The following is a 6,923-nucleotide window of genomic DNA, read 5'->3' as shown; positions in this document are numbered from 1 at the left end:
CCAAGGCTCAGCAAGAAAACTTATTACTGCATGTATACAATATCAATAAATGATCATGTAATCATTATGGGGCTTGCAGCCCTAATCAGATAGGAGACTAATGAGTCACTCCCTGGGTAGGTGACTAATGAGTCACTCTCTGGATATGTGACTAATGAGTCACACTCTGTATAGGTGACTAATGTGTCACACTCTGTATAGGCGACTAATGAGTCACACTCTGTATAAGTGACTAATGAGTCACACTCTAGATAGGTGACTAATGAGTCACACTCTGTATAAGTGACTAATGAGTCACACTCTAGGGCTCTGCACCCTAAGCCACATGACATTTCAGTCACCTGAGCCTTTTGGCCCTGGCTCTAAGTAACTAGCCTTTAGACTAGACCAATGCTTTAGTTTTCTTTGACCTTTGGGTCGGTCAAGCATTTAATGATCATGTTGATTAGATCTAATCATTTCGGTCTACGTTAAACACATTAATGCCACTCTTGACTCATAAGCCAATATCATATGACCAGTGCTCAGTACTACTGCCGACCATGACTAATAAGTCAAGACTTCACGACCAGTACTAACACCAATGTCGTTTCTGACTAATAAGTCAGTGCCATTCACAAGTAGGCAAAGATGACAAGCATTTATAATGCAATCAATGTCCATATATAGAGCACGCAACATGCCTCAACAATAACCATGCATGTCACATACTGGGTTCAGTTTTCTTACCTCTGGTTCGAGCGTGAAATAATAAAAGAACGACCCTTGAGAACGACCGGTCCTTAAGTCCCTTAGCGGTCACCTAGTCATAACCAAATATAAACTCCCATCAATAAAATGAGTAATAAAAGGTTCCCAGACCAAGACCTAGCCTCTGGGATGTCGAATCCTACTAAACCGGGTAGTAGGAACAATCCTAAGGCCTTAGGTTTGAGTTCCCATGATTAAAAACCAATTCTGTCCAAAAATGCCCTTAAGCGTCGTGGCCCCACACCAGACCTGCGCCGCGACCCGCCTTCAAACAGAGGCCAGACCCATCTCTGCCTGTGCCTAGCGCTGCAATGCTCCTCCCTTGCATCTCGGCCCTAACTAACCAGACAGCAAGCCTCCTCCTTCATCAAGCCTGGGCTGCGACGCCCAAGAACAGGGCCGCGACCCAACCACGAACCCAGCTAAAAACCTTCATTTTCTCCCATTTAAATCCTCCAAAAATCTATCCAAATACAAAAATCAAAGTTCCCAAACATCCCAATGATCCAAAACCATCAAAACCCGAGGCTCAAACAACTCAAAAGCTCATCAACACATAAAATCCAATTCAAAACTTAGAAACTCGAAAACTCAAAAATTAAAGCTTAGATTACCTCTGATTGAGTCGTTTCCTGCTAAATCCTTCGGTTAAAAATCTTCTAATCTTCCCTAGAAATGCTATAACTCAATCCTCACTTGAATCCGAGTCCTAAAACTCAAGTTTCCTTCGAAAATGCGACAAATAGTAAAAAGGGATAACGGAAGAAAGGGAAAAAGTGTTTGAACGTATTTTCCTTCTAACAGGTTGCTTCAAGCTTAAGTAACCTCAAGTAAAATCCTAATGCTCGGGGTCCCAAAAACGCCCTCGAGGGTAAAATAGTCAAAATTCCCAGAATTTCCTCCTGATCTCACTATCTCCAAATATATCATCAAATAATCATTCTTATTATCCAATATCCCAATAATTGACCCTGTTATGAAAAAACCAACTTCCATCCTAGGATCGTATCATGCTGAATAGCTCAAATATATCCACATAATAATGTGTTCTCACCCATATGTCACATACATTTACATAAATATACAATTATGCTCTTAACAGGTCAAAATTATGAAAATACCCTTCTAATAAGAAGTGGGCCCACATGTATGCAATTATCATCATGTAATAATATAACTCACATAATCATGCATATAATCATATAATTGCATATTAAATCAATTATGGCCCTCCTGGCCCCCTAATCCAGGCATTAAGTCACATTAGGGAATTTGGGTCGCTACACTGCATATCTCAGTGGGCCCAATACGAGGAATTCCAGCTCACTGCTTTATTTGGAAACGCACTCCTGGCAATGCCAGAAGGGTAGCAGCAACACACTTTCCCATATTAGGCGACGTCGTGAAACATCCTGCTTGTTGCTTGTACGGGATCGACACCATGATCTGTGCAATAGTAATTGTTAGATAGCTGCTTGTGGTCCAAGATCACTGTGCTTGACACTTGGAAAAAATACTCCATGTCCAAAGGATGCTTCTCGCAGACCTAGAGGAAATGAATTGAGGTAATGCCACGTGTTGGTTTCCTATTGTTGGGTCCACCAATCGATGCCCTTTAATGAAGGGCCTTTTCCATGCCCGAGACGTCTATTCCGTACCCGAGCGTCTTTTCACCTTTTTTACCACGATCCATGCCTTGATAAGTGTGACCATTGGATCACGATCGAGTACCTACTCTATAGGTGATCAACAGTTGGGGTAGAATTGCTCTCTGGCCACGCTCATTGGTATATATTCAACTGTTTGCCTGCTGTATCGCCCTGGATAACCAAGACCGTTACACTTTGTATTTTAAAATAGTGCAAGACTTGTTGTTGACGGCAAGAACTCGTCAACTAAGTTTATTCAAGAACTTTTGGAGTTGTAAAAGAAGTGAACTTTAAACTCACTAAAATTCAGGAAAACTTCCTTACGAAGCCTCCCTTTCATCTTCAGGAACCCTGGGCTCTTTTGGTACATCCACATTTTTGGGTGGCAGAGGATTCTTCATGGAGGCCTTCAGTTGATCTCCATCAAGGTGGACCTCAACCTCTCGTGGTTCTCTTATACACTTAGAATGTCTTGGCATCTTTCTTTGCTGGAATCACTAGAAGAACAGTGTCTTGGCACTTATCCTTCCCACAGACGGCGCCAAACTGTTGACTGTAAGAACTCATCAACTAAGTTAGATCAAGAACTTTTGGAGTTGTAAAAGAAGTGAACTTTAAACTCACTAAACTTCAGGAAAACTTCCTTACAATCTCAAGAACATCAAATGTAAATGCTGGAATTCTATAATGAAAAATGGAGAGAATGTTGAATATATCTTTTCATTAGCAATAACTGGTTACAAAATTCTCCAAAAATTCCCCCCTTCTCAGGTGAAGGGAGGTCATATTTATAGTAGAGCACTATTGGCTCATTGTACATGGTGGTCCCTGGGGACACGACTCTGCATATGCAGTTTACAGGTGGTAGTGGTGCCAGAAGCGTGGTGGTCGACTCCAGTACATGTCGAGGGTTTGTGGGAGCACCTCCACTTCAGTACTTGGGTGTACCTCCACAACCTGTTTAGTACGAGTGTCAAAGATTGGCTGAGGAGGACCACATCAGGTACCTTACTCGTACGACCACTACTTGTCTGGCATGGATATGAGGGTCAGATACCTGGGTCTTCAAAGTCGTACCCCAATATGTACTTCATACCCGTACGATCTCTTTGAGTCGCGTGTAGGTTCTTACCCTCATAGGGCGCCTATTCTTGTAACCTTTAAATGTTTCTCCTCTACTCATATAATTTCTCCATTGGTGACACCTCCCATGGAAAGCAAGGAGTTGTCAGGCTGCGTGGTGCGCGAGGCATGCCTGCTGGGCACGTGAAACACGAGACGGGGATCTCACGTGGCGCACCTGCTGGGCACGCGAGGCACGAGACGAGGGCAGGTACGTGGTGCGCGAGGCACGCCTACTGGGCACATGAGGCGTGAGACGGGAGTCTCGCGTGGCGCACCTGCTGGGCATGCGAGGCACGAGGTGGAGGCAGCTACATGGTGCGTGAGGTGCAAGACGGGGGTCTCGCGTGGCGCACCTGCTGGGCATGCGAGGCACGAGATGGAGTCAGCTATGTGGTGCGCGAGGCGCGAGACGGCGGTCTAGCGTGGTGCACCTACTGGGTGCGCGAGGCACGAGGTGGAGGGAGCTACGTGGTGTGCGAGGCGCGCTTGCTGGGCACGCGAGGCGTGAGATGAGGGTCTCATGTAGCACACCTTCTGGGCATGCGAGGCGCGAGATGAGGGCAGCTACGTGGTGCGCGAGGCGCAAGACGAGGTGTCACGTAGCTAACGGGGCTTCACTTGGTGAGGCTTCCTAATACGCGTCTAGGGGTGTAGGCACATGTACGTACTTATGCATTCACGAGACCTTAGCACGAGATTTGGGTCTTTAACAAGTATGGAATTTTTAGCATCCACACTTGCTAATCAAGTTGTTTGAATATAAATGTGATTCTAAAGTCACTATCAGGTTAGGATTAAAAGATTTTAATCATAAACGGTTAATTTTTATTAAAATAAATGCTTAATGCATGGGATCCAAAAAAAAAAAAAAAAACAGGGTTTATGTGGTAACATAAAACTCTAAAAAACCAATACAATAAAGGCCAGTCTAACGACACAATACAATTTGGAGGTCTATTCCTGTAACTTTCCCTCGGCTGTGGTGGTCGAGCAGCTGATGATGTACACTCCGCCCCCAGAGCTCTCCAACTCATGGTTGGTCCAGTTTCCCTTTGCCTTTACCTGCACCACATAGCACCCGTGAGCCAAGGCCCAGCAAGAAAACCATAAACATCAAACACATATAGCAACAGTAGCATTCAATCAACTTTAATCCAATTAATTCAATTATTTAGCAGAGTACTAGCATTAAGCTAAACAATAGTAAACATGTATTTTCAAGCATACATCTCAATCAGTAATACAAAAGTTCAGGTGTCGGCGCCCTAAGGCCAAGCCCTCTGTTTATGAAGCTGATCCCGGCTCGCTTAGGCCAAGCTTCATTCAGTACGCTTATCATCAGCTCCAACACTCTTAGGTCGTACTTTCATATAAAGCATAACAACCATATAATTACAAAATACATATGTTCAATTATAGGGAAACTCAGTCCCTTTCACAACCACATGGGTGCAGTTTTCTTACCTCAAATCCCAAGCGATGGATAAAGAACGATTCCGAGCACGACCCTCAGTCCCGAGCCTTAGTAGTAATCCTAGTCACAAGCAATAATGAATAATTATCAACTTCTAATCCAATAAATGTTTTGAAAACAAATACTAGCATTCGGAACCTCGAATTCTACTGAACTGGGTAGTAGAATTCGTCCTGAGCGCTTAGGTTTGAATCCCTAAGCCTCCCCGAGCCTAAAACCTTGGTTTCCCTTAATTTCCCATTTTAGGGCCATGAATTTCCCTTAAGGATCGCTGCCCACCCCTTAAACAGAGGCCAGGCCCTCCCTACTGGAGGACACGGGCTGCGACTTTCACCCCCCTGGGTCGCGGCGTGCCTGGCGAAACAGAGGCACCCCAGTCTCTTCAAGCACGCGGGTTGCGGTGCCTGAAGAACAAGGCCACGACCCGAGCCCCCAAACCCAGAAAATCCTTCCTTTCTAGCATTTTTCCTCGAGCCTAACTTCAAATTCATACCCCAAATCAGCAACCAAACTCAGATCTAAGCCCAGAATTCTCATCCTTATAGCCTAAGTATCATATCTAACCTATACACAATTCCTTACTCTCCTTAAACACCCAAAATCAGCCTTAGAAACCATTCTCATGCAAGCTCTAAGTTCTAACATTATTTCAATAGAATTCAACAATCAAAAGTTAAATTTTTACCTGATTTGATAGCCTAGTCTCCCTAGAACTCTTGTCTGACCTTAGCTTTGATTTCCCCAGCTCCAACCAGCCTAAATCCTTCAGTTCTTTCCTTCATATTTCCTTAGCTCTAAGCCTAAGAGAGGGAGTGAGAATGTACGTGAGTGAGAGAGTGAGAAGGTTGAGAGGTCCCTCTAGTTTTATATTAGTTCTGGTATAATCCTAAAGTGTCTAAGGATAAACTTAATCCCAAAAGACAGAAATCCCCTCTAAAAACTCAGCCTTCTTTAATTATTCCAAGGGTAAAATGGTCTTTCCCGATTCCCGCTAATTCCTTAAGTCATCCTATCAATTCCCAATTAATCCCGACATGTCCAAATAATTACCAAATACTTACTCGTTTGTAACGACCCCAAATTCGCTAATAAGGCTTAAGGGCCTTGATTAGTGTGCCGGGAGGGCATAAATGGAATTAGAGTGAATAATTTATATTTGAATGTGATATTATGTGATTAATAGTGCTTAAATGATATTTTATGATAATTGATGATATTATGTGATAATATGTAATAAATATGTTGTATATGTGAGAACCACATTATTATGTGGATAACTCTATAGCCGGCGACTCGAGGCGATCCTAGGGCTAGATAGTGGGAAAAGTCACAACGGGGCATTATAATTGACTTTGGACAAGTCAGGGGTATTTTAGGTATCAGGTAGTGATTTAGACTATCGGGTGATGGAAATAAATATATGGAGATAGATTTGAGGTTAGAGAGTTTAGGCGGGAATATTGGGGATATTTACTATTTTGCCATCGGGGATGTTTCCGGTACCCCGAGCTTTGGGATTAATCTAATAACCTAAGGATATACTAGGAAAGACTTAGAAAATACTAGACAGAAAGTGTAAACCGACCCTCTCAGCCTTCTCTCTCTTAAGGAAGAAGAACAACTCTGAATTTTCAAGAGAAACAAGCTGAATATTTGGGAATTGAAGGGAATAATCTGGAGGATTAGCTCAGGAACTGATCAAGGATTGAAATAGAGCCAAGGTAAGCTTTGAATTTTCGTTTCTGTGGTTGGGAATTTTGAGAAAATGGCTGAGTTTTTAATGGTTGTGGTTTTGGTATTCAAGGTTGTATTTGAGGCTGGAATCATTGAAGTTAGGTTAGGGAACTCTTGGAGAAGTGATTCTGCAGCTGAGGTAAGCTTTAATCCAAGGTTTGATGGTTGAATTCTAGTATCTCCATGGCTGG

The sequence above is a fragment of the Humulus lupulus genome, chromosome 5 (assembly GCF_963169125.1).
Source record: "Humulus lupulus chromosome 5, drHumLupu1.1, whole genome shotgun sequence".
Taxonomy (NCBI): Eukaryota; Viridiplantae; Streptophyta; class Magnoliopsida; order Rosales; family Cannabaceae; genus Humulus; species Humulus lupulus.
Note: the sequence above shows the minus strand (reverse complement) of the source record.